This window comes from Nomascus leucogenys, chromosome 9, assembly GCF_006542625.1.
Source record: "Nomascus leucogenys isolate Asia chromosome 9, Asia_NLE_v1, whole genome shotgun sequence".
Classification (NCBI taxonomy): domain Eukaryota; kingdom Metazoa; phylum Chordata; class Mammalia; order Primates; family Hylobatidae; genus Nomascus; species Nomascus leucogenys.
Window position 1 is genome coordinate 8,492,977 of NC_044389.1, and position 14,102 is coordinate 8,507,078.

The window sequence follows — 14,102 nt, forward strand, 5'->3', positions numbered from 1 at the left end:
GGTGCGGTGGCGTGCACTTGTAGTCCCAGCTACTCGGGAGGGTGAGGCAGGAGAATCACTTGAACCCAGGAGGCAGAGGTTGCAGTGAGCCGAGACCATGCCATTGCACTCCAGCCTGGGTGACAGAGTGAGACTCTGTCTCAAAAATAATAATAATAATAATAATAATAATAATAATAATAATAATAAAATAAATAAAATAAAGTCATATCATTGGCATTCATTTATTTGGGAGGGGGAGGGGGACTGATTGTTTTGCCCAAGAAACAGCAGCCCTTGCTCTGCCCACAGCATACATCATCTACAATGTGATCATCTGGGGAATCCCACTGACTTATGCAACTTGATTTCTTGTACAAAGTTTTATACTGCACACTGAGAGGCAACGTGCCTGTGAGGGATAAGCATTGGGCTGGGAGCCTCGACCCTGTCATCCCTGAATTGCACATCACCCTGAGCAGGTCGCCGGCCTCTAGAGGTTCAGTTTTTGTATTTGTGAGAGGAGAGAGTGCACAACTTGCCTCTGGGCTGTAGTATGGATGTCATAAGGAATGTATGGAAAGGGTCTTGTAAACTGTGACTGTCTATTACGAAATGAAAGATGTTAAAATGCTATTTTCTTTAGGTCACTACTATGATTGGGAACCTTTATTGGATCCCCTCTAAGGCCCCCAGTAAAGCCCTACCTTCCTCAAGCTACTAAGCTCACAGGTCCTCCCCACTCTGTTGTTTCATCCAATCTTTGTCTCTCTCTCTCTTTTTTTTTTTTAAAGACAGAGTCTCAGCCAGGCATGGTGGCTCACACCTGTAATCCCAGCACTTTGGGAGGCTGCAGCAGGCAGAGCAAGAGGTCAGGAGTTTGAGACCAGCCTGACCAACATGGTGAAACCCTGTCTCTACTAAAAATATAAAAATTAGCTGGGCATGGTGGCACATGCCTGTAATCCCAGCTACTTGGGAGGCTGAGGCAGGAGACTCGCTTGAAGCTGGGAGGCGGAGGTTGCAGTGAGCCTAGATCATGCCACTGCACTCCAGCCTGGGCGACAGACTCTGTCTCAAAAAAAAAAAAGAAGACAGAGTCTCACCCTGTTGCCTAGGCTGGAGTGCAGTGGCATGATCTTGGCTCACTGCAACCTCTGCCTCCCAGATTCAAGCGATTCTCATGCCTCAGCCTCCCGAGTAGCTGTGACTAGAGGCACACACCAACATGCCCGTCTAATTTTTGTATTTTTAGTAGAGACAGGGTTTCACTATGTTAGCCAGGCTGGTCTCGAACTCGTGGCCTCAAGTGATCCGCCCACCTTGGCCTCCCAAAGTACTGGGATTACAGGCGTGAGCCACTGTGCCCAGCTTCATCCAATCTTTTTCTTGTCTCCAGGACTGCTCATCTTCTTCCCCCCTTTGCCTCACTCAAATTAAACCCTCAATCCCCTGTGGTTTCTGTCAAATCTTGCATTACTTAACCATCGTCTCTGTTTTATAATTTAATTATAGAGGCCCCAACCAAGAGAGACAACCATTCTGAGAACTTGTGATCTCCCCAAATGAGAAGAGCCTTAGAGCAGATTACATTTCCCATAAAATGAAAACCCACACTAGAACAAGCAGCCCACTAAGATGTCCATGGCCAGCGTCGGGCTGGCTTGGCTCACCAGCCCAAGGAATTTGCTTCTGTTAACAGTAAGCAATGCTCAGGACAAACCACGGCCCCTCATGGACTCTTGCCAAGAGTTGAAACCTTGAAGGTTAAATCCTACCATATTGTAATCCACTAGGAGCAATAGGTTCTGTCCCATTTGTTCCTGACCCGGCCTGGGGCTGTCCTTCTAGGGCAGTGGCTCTCCTATTTTTGGTCACAGGACTCCTTGACAACTCTTAAAAAAAAAGTACTGAGGACCCCAAGAGCTTTTACTAATGTGGGGCACACCGACCAATACTTACTGTATTAGAAATTAAAACTGAGAACTTTAAAAAATATGTAAATATGTATGTGTATGTATATTTCATTTTTTAATTATAATAATAAACCTATTACTGATAAACTCAAAAACACTTCTAGGAAAAATTATTTTCTAAAACAAAAATATTGTGAGGAGGATAGCATTGTTTTTTCATTTTTGCATATCTTTTTCACGTCTGGTTTGATTGAAAAAACTACGTTCTCATGGTTGCTTCTGCATTCAGTTACGTTCATTATCACACACTCTGTCACCTGGAAAATGCCACTGTTCATGTGTGAGAAAGTGAGAGTGAAAAAACACAGATAACATCTTAGTATTATTATGACATTAATTTTAACCTTGAAGATCCTCTCAAAGGTCTCAGGGGCAATCTGGGGTCCCTGGACCATGTTTTCAGAACAGCTACTTTAAAGAGAGTTTGGAAACATAAGGGCCCTTTCTGATTGTCCCATTTACGAGCGGGGAGAGGTGCCCAGGTGTCAGAATGACCTATACAGCCCTAGATGGTTCTACACAGGAAAGAACTGCCCAGCCCAAAACAACAGGGTGCCCAGAGAGGAGGCTAGATTAGTTCCTGCGATAGGTGATCTGGACTTTCGCATATTTGCCCAGCATAACGTTGTAAGAGCTTAATAAACTTTTTTACATTTGTTAAATGAAAATAGTAGAACCAAATTGCAGACGAGATGGCTCACCTAATAATGAATCCAAATCAGATAGCTTTCATCGTGCAGCATTTTAACTACCACAGATTGTGTAACAGAAATTATTGCATGTCCCAGGCAATGCCTAAGAAACGGCTGTTTGTAACACAAACAGTCTGGCAGCGGTTAATCACATGGCTTTCCTCGTTTTCTGTTTTAAACTTCTGCTGGACCTATGACCAGCTATCTGTGTGAGATGGTAAGCCTTCGTGTTACTCACTACCCCATAGGAAGGAGCAGATCTGATGGGGTTTCCTGATTAGGGCACCAAAGGAACAGGCAGCACTCTGTATACCTTAGTGGACGATGTCTAAGATAAGCTGTGATAGGTTAGCATCCCTGCAATTTGGTTTTTAAAACCCTATAGTAAATCATAAATCTGACTCAGTGTGGAATCGGTGGAATTAACAGGGATGTCAGGATCTGATTCTAGCCTGGAAGCTCCTGCTTTCTGAGGACCACACTGGAGGTGCCCTCAGAATTCAGAAGGGTAGATCCTCCCACCCAGCCTCCCTCACCAGCTCCCTGAAGGTAACCAGTAGCTTTTCTCCTGGGTGCCTTTTGATAGTGTTTGTCATCAATCAACTTTATTAGTTGTTTGCTTTTTTTGCATCCTGATTCACCTCCTCAAAACCTCACCATTATCAAGTCTCTCTGTTGTTCAAAATGTTCAGTGCATCCTGTCGGCACATTGTATAAATATGCCATAGTTGTTTACACATCATCCTTTGATGACTATCTAGGCCATGTAATATTTTCTGCGATTATGAGCACTGTTCCTAATGCAGTTTCCAGCCTGGTATTCAAGAGCCTCCATGCTCTGTCACCTATTAGGTTTCTTTACATCAGGCTCCACCCTTTGTAATCCTCTGCTTCAGCTGTGCTCCTGCGCCTGTGCCCACCCATCCACGCCTCTGTTCCTTCTCCTCGACAACACTAAAGGATCCTCTCACTTCTGGTCCCCGCTACTCGGGATGCTGAGGCAGGAGGATCTCTTGAGCCCAGGAGTTTGAAGCTGCAGTGAGCTATGATGGCACCACTGTACTCCAGCCTGGGTAAAAAAGCAAGACCCTGACTCTAAAAAAAGAAAAAAAAAAGGATCCTCTCCAGTGTCAGCTCAAGACCTGCTTACTCCATGGCTCTGTACTTACCAGTCCTGTGTGAAAGCGGCCCTTTCACTACACCCTGACTGCGTGTTAGTATTACCTTTCTTTCTCCTTTGCCATTTGGGGAAAGAAATTTTTTATTTCATTTAATTTTGATTTTTATTACTAGTGACACTAATGATTGTTCCTGACTCAAATTTGTAAAACGTTTACCATCGGTGCCATGCAATGGCACTTACAGCCTTGAAACGTTTTTGTGTATATCCTGTTTCTGCAAGTGGATTAATAAAGTAGGCTGAGTGGGGTGGCTCAGGCCTGTAATCCCAGCATTTTGGGAGGCCGAGGTGGAAGGATCGCTTGAGGTCAGGAATTTGAGACCAGCCTGGCCAACATGGCGAATCCCTGACTCCACTAAATATGCAAAAATTAACCGGGTGTGGTGGCCTGCACCTGTAACCCCAGCTAGTCAAGAGGCTGAGGCAGGAGAATCGCTTGAGCCCGGGAGGTGGAAGTTGCAGTGAGCTGAGATTGTGCCACTGCACTCCAACCTGGGTGACAGAGTGAGACTCTGTCTCAAAAAATAAAGTAAAATAAAATAAGTAAAAATTTTAAATTTAAAAATAATACAGTGACCTGCAGTCAGGAATGGCCTCTCGGAGAGTCTTAAACGGAAGGGAGATCCCTGAAGCATCTAGCCCAATTCAGTCAATATCTGCTGGCTGTCATTTAACACAAAATGTATTAAGTATTTGAAAGTATATTTTTTAAAATTCAAAAAGTCTTAATATTCTTCTGTAGATTGAGTTATCCCACCCAAATGAAAACAACTCATAAAAAGGAAGAAAAAAATCAGTGCAAAGAGATTTTTAAAAATGTTTTAAAAGGGTAGAAGTTATCTCTAATCTCAGGTACTCCAATTCTTTTTAAATGAAAGCATCTTCATCACTGATGATTCACACCTTGTAAAAGTCCCCACAGAAGTGTGCATGGTCCATAGACACCCTTTTCTCAGGTGAGTGAAAGAGTTGAGAAGAGAGACCAGCGTGACAGTTCCACTGTGTTTGGCAAAGCCCCCCGCCAGTGTCCCTACCCACACACAGGCACTCCTCTCCCCTAAACAGAGATCTGGCCAAGCATAACCACCTACCTCCCTCTATCTGTAATTTAGGGAAACTGCTGCTGCCTCTCAGCCCTGGCCCCGCAAAAGACTGCTTGCAGCAAATGCTTGAGAACATACTGGAAAAGGAATAAAAATCACCTCCCAGAGATAACCACTAATAATATTTCATAGAACTTTCCAAATACTGCACATGTGCACACACACATCCCATATTGGGGCTCACACCACATATACAACGTGAGACAAAACTGGAATATAATAATAGTATCTGGCACCTAGGGATGCTGAAGTTAAATGAGGTGATGCGTACAAAGTGTTCTGACAGCACCAGCACACAGAAAGATGTATGCAACTACGAATCGTCAGATTATACAGTTCCCCACAGTTCTCCGTTCTCCATCTTACCTTTGAACTTTACATTTTATCATGATCCTATGTTTTTAAATATCCCTTGAAAATATTGTTTTTGATGTCTATATAAGTAATATATTCTATTTTTTAAATATATCACTTTTTTTTTAAGAGACAGGGTCTTGCTTTCTCACTCAGGCTGGAGTGGAGTGGCACAATCATAGCTCACTGCAGCCCTAAATTCCTGGGCTCAAGCAATCCCCCCACTTCAGCCTCCGGAATAGCTGGGACTACAGGTGTACAGCACCACGCCCAGCTAAGGGTCTTGCCCAGGCTGGAGTGCAGTGGCATGATATCAGCTCAATGCAACCTCCGTCTCCCAGGTTCAAGTGATCCTCCTGCCTCAGTCTCCTGAGTAACTGGGACTACAGGCATGCGCCACCCACCCTGGCTAATTTTTGTATTTTTTGTACAGATGGGGTTACACCATGTTGTCCAGGCTAGTTTCGAACTCCTCACCTCAGGTGATCTGCTCACCTCGGCCTCCCAAAGTGCTTGGATTACAGGCATGAGCTACCATGCCTCACCTAATTTTAAAAAATATGTTGTAGAGACTGGGTCTCGTTATATTGCCCAGAATGGTTTCAAACTCCTGGCCTCAAGAGAACCTCCTGCCTCAGCCTCCCAAAGTGCTGGGATTACAGGCATGAGCCACCAGCTTAAATATGTCACAACTTATTTATCATTTTTGCCTGTTGCTGGACATTCAGGTTGTTTCTTATTTATAACTATTATAAATAATACTGTGATGCTGCATTTAAAATTTTGATCACATCCCTGGTTATTTTCTTAGGATGGATTTCTAACATAGAATTTCTAAAATGAGAGGGTATACACATTGTTTAATATGTATATTACCACAGTGCTCTCCAAATTTATTCTCATCAGTCCTGTGTGAGAGCGGCCCTCTCACTACACCGTGACTGTGTTTTAGTATTACCTTTCTTTCTCTTTTGCGATTCGGGGAAAGAAATTTTTATTTCATTTAATTTTGATTTTTATTACTAGTGAGACTAAACTTTTATCATATTGGTCATGTGCATTTTTTCTTTGACAAAAATTGTATATATTAATTGTATATGGTATATAACGTGATGTTTTGATGTATACACACACACACACACATAAAAATTATTAAATCAAACTGTTTAACATACCCAAACATCATTTTTTTGGTGAGAACATTTTTGGTGAGCAATTTTTAACGACAAAATACAGTATTAACTACAGTCACCACGCTGCACAATAGATCCCCAGAACTTACACCTGTCTACCTGAAACCTTGTACCTTTTGACCAACTTCTTCCCATCCCCTCCCCTCCACCCCCACCCCTGCTACTTCCCAGAGCCCCTGGCAACCACCATTCTATTCTCTGCTTGACATTTTTTTTTAATTTGATGTTTTTCGATTCCACACATAAATGAGACTATGCAGCATTTGTCTTTCTATGCCTGGCTTATTTCACTTAGTATGTTCTCTAGGTTCATCCATGTTGCTGCAAATGACAGGATTTTCTTCTTTCTTAAGGCTGAATACTACTCCATTGTGTATATGTATCACACGTCCTTTATCCTTTCATCTGCTGATGGGTTGATTCCATATCTTGGCTGTTGTAACTAATGCTGCAATAAACATGGGATGCAGACATCTCTTTGGGGTACTGATTTCATTTCCTTTAGATATATACCCAGGGATGGGATTGCTGGATTATATGATAGTTCTATTTTAATATTTTTGAGAACTCCATACTGCTTTCCACAATGGCTGTACCATGTATATATATTTTTTTCTTTCGGGGAATTTTCTGTTCCTGTCCCCATTCTTATTTGTTTTATGTTGTCTTTAATGGACTTGTAAAAAGACTTCATAAATATCAATTGATAAGTGCTCCTTAAGTATTAGGAATTTAGATTTTCTATCACATTTTATTTTGTCCAGTTTACTTCATGGTCCTGGTTTTCATTTGCTCATTGATTCAGTGCATAGTCCCTGCATGCCTGCTATATGCCGGGCCCTGCTGCAGTGTTGGGGTTACAGCAGGGAGCAAAGAGACCAAAACCACCATCCTCAGCGAACTCACATTTTAGTGGGAGCATGTACATGACAGTGTAATTTTACAAACAGAAACACCCAGTTCCTGGAATGCCTGTTTTGTAGTTTGATAAGTACCTGTGATTACTTAAAGGTTACTGCCCTAGTAATGCCATCTTCTTTTCAGAAAACCATTGCACCCATGTGAATATGGAAGAAGAAAGACCCCTGAGCTTGGGCTAATGGAGAAAATTAGGTAATATTGTCAAGTAAGTATGACTGAGAAGATATCCTTAAGACTTTCAGATGGGATTTAAGGAATCAAGAGCATGCTTAAAGGTTATTTCCTTTTTTTGTCTTCCATCTAGTCCTACAGAAGCCTCTAAAACCTTATAACCACTTGTTCATTCCACAGTCTGGACATGAAGTCTGGAGGAATGAAGGCATAAAGGCAGGCTTGATGAGGACAGAGAAGCTTGCAGTCTGATAAACAAAGGGGATTGTCCCAGAAATGGCTTTACGGAATATCTGATACAACAAAGCTAACTTCACATAAGATTCCTTTCCCTCAATCAAGGCATAGAAGAGCCACCAAGACCTTCACCGGGAGCAAAACTCCCTCTACAGCCATGAGTGTGCACATGCAACTCATGGACCAAAGCCTTGGCACTTGGAAATGGCTCCAGGGAAAGGCACAAACAGGATGTTGAATTGACTGAGATTGTGTTTGCAGTAGCAAAAGAATAGGGAATCAAAATAGAAATTTTGTGAAGTTACAGAAAAATAAAGGTCTATTTCTTTTTGTCGCCCAGGCTAGAGTAGAGTGGCGCGATCTCGGCTCACTGCAAGCTTCGCCTTCCGGGTTCATGCCATTCTCCTGCCTCAGCCTCCCAAGTAGCTGGGACTACAGGCTCCTGCCACCACACCTGGCTAATTTTTTGTATTTTTTAGTAGAGACGGGGTTTCACCGTGTTAGCCAGGATGGTCTCGATCTCCTGACCTCGTGATCCGCCCGCCTCGGCCTCCCAAAGTGCTGGGATTACAGGCGTGAGCCACTGCGCCCGGCCTATTTCTTGTATATTTGAAAGATTTTGTTGTTGTTGTTTTAAAAAGGAATCGCAGAAAAAGAGATCATCACCTATACACTTAAGAAATTCCAGCAGTTCTTAAGAAGAAACTGGAAATGCATCCAAAATTCCATTAAAATAGCATAATTTTAAGTTAACTTCTAAAAGTGCAATTTGGACGGCATTATCTGTTCCAATATTTCCAAGGTGGAGATCATCAGTTCCTTCTTCATGGATTGGCTGCCCACAAGCACCACATGCCTAAACATCCCTCAAGGGCTAAAGTAAAGATAACTGGCTCCAAAAGTTGCCCAGCACACAAGCAAGGACCTTGTGAAACCAGGATCTCCAGATAGTTCTACTCAAAGAGCCCGCCTTCTTCTCCTCTCCTTGCATGGCACAGGCCCCACTCTGCAAGCCTCCTAGGCCCTTTCCCTCTATCAGTCGCAGCTTCCTCCTCGCTGAAGCAGAGCTGGCTCTTGCTGAGAGGAAGTGAGTAAACGAAGGGCCATAGAATTCATTGGTGGTGTCTGGAAAACATGCTCAACACCAGTAATCGTTAGAGAAATGCAGAGCAAAACCACAATGAGATGATACTTCATACCCATTAGGATGCCCATTATTTAAAAAAAATAATTAAATAAAAGATGAGGAGAAATAGGGACCCTTGTACACTGTTGGTGCGAATGTAAAATGGTACAGCCAATGGAAAACCATGTGATCCAGCTATTCCATCTCTGGGTATATTCCCCAAAGAATTGAAAGCAGGGACTCAGTTATTTGTAGACCCATATTCATAGCTGCAGGTGGAAGCAACCGAAATGTTCATGGAGAGATGAATGGAAAAGCAAAATGCGATACCTGCATACAATGCAGCTTATCCAGCCTTATCCAGGAAGGAAATCCTGACACAGGCTACAACATGGATGGACCTTGAAGACATACGGTAAGTGAAATAAGCCAGCCACAGGCAAACACCGTATGACCCCATTTACATGAAGTCTCTAACAGTTGTCAAATTCAAAGGGACAGAAAGTAGAATGGTGATTGTTCCGGCTAGAGGAGGGGAATCGTGAGTTACTGTGTAATGGGTAGGGAGTTTCTGTTTCGGAAGATGAAAAGGTTCTGGAAATGGATGGCGGTGATAGTTGCATAACAGTGTGAATGTACTTAGTGCCACTGAACTGTGCGCCTAAAAAAATTGGCCGGGCACGGTGGCTCACGCCTGTAACGTCATCCCAGCACTTTGGGAGGCCGAGGCGGGTGGATCACGAGGTCAGGAGTACGAGACCAGCCTGGCCAGCATGGCGAAACCCCGTCTCTATTAAAAATACAAAAATTAGCTGGGCGTGGTGGCAGGCGCCTGTATTCCCAGCTACTCGGGAGGCTGAGGCAGGAATCGCTTGAACCCGGGAGGCGGAGGTTGCAGTGAGCCGAGATCGCGCCATTGCACTCCAGCAACAGGGCGAGTCTCCATCTCAAAAAAAAAAAAAATTCAGAAGTCAGGGAAACGGAGAAGCCTTCAATGGCCATTTCAAACTGAAAGGCTATCTTAATTGCCAGTCCCTCTATAAGGCTTTTTTGATGTCCCCTAAACCAGGCACTCAACAGAGGCCATATGCCTCAAAATGGGGCGCAAATTGGTTCTTAGGAAGTGGCAAAAATCTTATTCTTTTTATGTACGAAGCACAGATACACATACAGTATACATTGATACACAGCCTATCTATGTTCGTTGCATTTTATGGGGTGAGAGATGATGAGATGAAAAACTGTCTAAGGAGAAGGGGCAATCGCAGCAACCCAGAAAAAGGGTTAGGTCCCTGAAGTTTGGGGCCTAAGCGCACGTGACTCTCTGTCCTTTAAACCTGTACAGCACGTGGTTCTTCCCTCCAAGCGTGTCGTATTCTCTCCATGCGACCTGCTCCCCTTGGCAGGTTCTCCCCTGGGTCCCCGGTTACTGGCGGCGCGCCCGGCCAGCACGGTCCCCGCCGCAGAGCACGCACGGGGCGCAGCCACTGCTGAGAGGATCTTTCCTACCCCGAGTCCGGGCCGGCTGCGGACCACTGGCCGCTGCCGCCACGAGGGGCGCGCTTCGTCCCCAGAGAAGCCCGGAGTCACGCGGCCTCGCCCGCCCCCTCCCGCGCGCCAGGGCTTAGCCTCTCCCCCCGCGGCGGCCGCTGGGCACCTCGGCCGCTTCCGCTGCCTCCTCGGCGCGCCCCGCGGCTTCTCAGCCCGTGCCTGAGGTGGCGACGCCCAGGGTGGCTAGAGCCGCTGCCGGCGCCGCGGAAATCTGTACACACCGCAGCGCGGCTTGAGTAACTCGGTCTCTGTGGCGCAATCGGTTAGCGCGTTCGGCTGTTAACCGAAAGGTTGGTGGTTCGAGCCCACCCAGGGACGGTCAGAATATTGTTTTCCCGAGACAATATTTACCAGATGGTTCATTTTAATAATGAGAATTTTAATCGAATAGTAGCATGAGGCTACAACGTTTCCGGGACAAGGACAGACAATATCCTCTTAATGTGTGGTGCCTAGTGGCTGGGCCCAAGGGAGAGGCCGTGTCTGCACTGGAAGCCATGGTTCGGCAATTCTATTCCTACTACTTATCCAAGGGAAACTTGCACGTGTGCTTCAGGAGACCTTCCCAACAATGCTCACAAAAGGCAGTCGTAATAGCAAAACAGCAACTCAATTGCCCATTGACTGGTGAATTTATAAATTCCATTGGTGTCTCTCGGAAAAATCTGGCACCACCCAGCCTGGGTGAGAGAGCAAGGCTCCATCTCAGGAAAAAAAAAAAAATGTTCTTAGGTAGGAATCTTTCTGATGCCCATCAAATTCCAAATGTCCTATCTACACTTCTGGGTAGCTTATAGTGGAAACAACAAAATGAGGGGAAATTAGATATAAGATAATTTATATACTATTCAAACCTAGTCTCACATTTCAAGATGCAGGGCATATATTTGCTATCACTACAATTACAGGGACTTAGAAAACATGCCCTTCCACTTTGAAGCTGAATATATATACCCTAGGCAAGGGCAGAGATCATTTTCTGTTATAAATGATCATTTTTAGGCTCCAAGGGATTTCCTTCAGGATACACTTCAAATTCTTTTTTTTTTTTTTTTTTTTGAGACGGAGTCTCGCTCTGTCGCCCAGGCTGGAGTGCAGTGGCACAATCTCGGCCCACTGCAAGCTCCGCCTCCTGGGTTCATGCCATTCTCCTGCCTCAGTCCCCCCGAGTAGCTGGGACAATGGGCGCCCTCCACCACACCCGGCTAATTTTTTGTTAGTAGAGACAGGGTTTCACCATGTTAGCCAGGATGGTCTCGATCTCCTGACCTCTCGATCCACCCGCGTTGGCCTCCCAAAGTGCTGGGATTACAGGCGTGAGCCACCGCGCCCGGCCTCAAATTCTTGAGCTTAACAAAAGGGCTTCTATGGTCCATACCCTAGTCTCCTACCATGTTCCTTCATGAAAGCTTCACACAGTTTCATGCAGTTACCAAGTGCTCCCTGAGTTACCCATGCAGCCTTACACGCCCCACCTAGATGCCTCTCCCTGCTCTGCCCTTCTCCACCTCTGCCCCACTCACCTGGGAGACATCCGCTGAGGCATCACCTTCTCAGGGAACCTCCCCTGATGCTGCTTCGATCTGATACAGACACCCCTTCTCCCAGCAGTCACCACAACCCCCGGAAACAGTGAGTTGCTTGTCATCTCCACTGAGATATGAACTCCTTGGGAGTAGGGACCAGTTCTTCATTCCCAGTGCTTGCCCCTCTAGCACAGACCTGTCCCTTAGCACGTGTTCAGTGCAGAGGCACTCTCTGCCTTCTCCGGGTATGGTTCACAGATGGGCAACCAGATGAAAATGCATCTGATGGAGTGTCAGCAAGTCAGCCACAGAAAAATGTTCCCAGGCCGCGAAGTAAGCGGCCAACATAGATTGGGGCTGTGAGCCTTCATTGAGGATTTGAAACAACCCTGAGAGATGTGGACAGGTAGGTGAGAGGCATTTAAGGCCAAGGAAAATTCCAGACAAAACGAGAGTGAGGGTAAGAAATGAACATAACCAGTACATGGGACAAGTGTACTTCAAGAAGGTGCAGGAGAAATGTTCTTAGCTCCTGGAAGGTCCTTGAATACCTAGGATGTGGCTAACTTTACCCCGTAACGGAAGGGAGTAACTTATTAGAGATTTCTGTTTCAGGGTAGAATGAAATCTATTTTAGGTGATTGGTGTGGCACCAGTGTAGGGGAAATCGTAGATCAGAGACTAGTTAGGAGGAAATTATATTTCAAACGAGGCACAACGAGGCTCCGGGCTCAAATGGGCCTGAAGAAGGCAGCATGGGTGCAATTCAAGGGAAAATTGGGCAAGTCTTGGGGACTGCAGCAGGGGGGAAGTGTCTATGGTGATGCCTACATTTAGAACCTGGCTGATGCTACTAATAGGAATTCAAAATCTGAAAGGGTCTTAAAGAAACCTAGGAATAAATATTACAAATTGTCCAAACTCTTAGCTTACCTTACATGTGGCTGATTCCCTACCATGGAGTTGCTCTGGAACCTAGAACCTAATTTCAGAAACAGTCTTTGGCTTTGGGTTTTTTGTTTTTGTTTTTTTGTTTTTTTGTTTGTTTTTGCATAAGAAAGCATCTTTCATTGGTTTTTGTTTTTCAGTTAAATTTCATTTTAGGTTTAAGTTAAACTTCATTTATTGAAGTCAAACTTCCCAAGAGACTACCTTACGGGTACATGGAGCCCTGTGAAAATCCAAATGACAACCTAAAGACCCTCTCCCTAAAATATCCATATTCAGAGATGAGATTTTGTTCAGTGTCCAAGAGAGCCACAGGCCCTCTAAAACAGAGTTCTTGGCCCCCAGGTTTTGAAGACCTGGCTTTTACTTTATTTATTGGATTTACATTCTAACTACTGATAAGGCCACAAAGCATGTCAAATCTGAAGTGTTTAGGTACAGAAGAATTACTAAACTGGAGACTTTAAGGTAACACAAAAATAAAAAACCAGAATAGTTTAATACTATTGACAAGTCACAAAGAGAAACAAGTTTGATTTTTTTTTTGGCTTAGTAATTAGGTCTATAAAATTAATAATAAAGGACTTGAGACAAAAAAAAAAAAAGCTGCCTTGAGGTTTTAACACTTAATGCTTTATTGTTGCAATCTGGAATGACCAGCTGGGAGGGGCTTTAATATATTGATCCTTTCAGGGTCACTTCTATGGAGATTTACTCCATCAGCAGATACCAATTTGCATTTTTTCCCTTGTGAGTTACTTTAATGACACCCAGCAAATTGCCATATTTTAGTTACCTCTCATAGAAATGGATCCATTTTTCACCATGCTTTTTTAGTAAAAACAAAACAACAAAATTATTGTCTGTCAAAGATAACAAACTAGTTATTCCCAAACAGGTATATCAAATGCACACTTCAAAATAAGGAGATTCTGAATTACCTTAGCAATAAACTGAGTACATTATTATATGTGTGAATATGAGCATAATGATCATTTATACTTCACTGAATGATATATTCATTTATACTTGAGTATAGGTCTGATCATTGGAATTCATTGTAATAAATATCACATAGGGCCGGGCATGGTGGCTCACACCTATAATCCCAGCACTTTGGGAGGCCGAGGCGGGTGGATTGCCTG

At 44.2% G+C, this 14,102-nt stretch overlaps 1 non-coding gene across 1 annotated transcript; it reads left to right on the top strand.

The window, feature by feature from the left end:
• Window positions 1-10,727: 10,727 nt before the first annotated feature.
• On the top strand, window positions 10,728-10,801 carry TRNAN-GUU. Its single transcript has one exon. It is a non-coding gene; the product is annotated as a tRNA-Asn (tRNA).
• The last annotated feature ends 3,301 nt before the right edge of the window (window positions 10,802-14,102 follow it).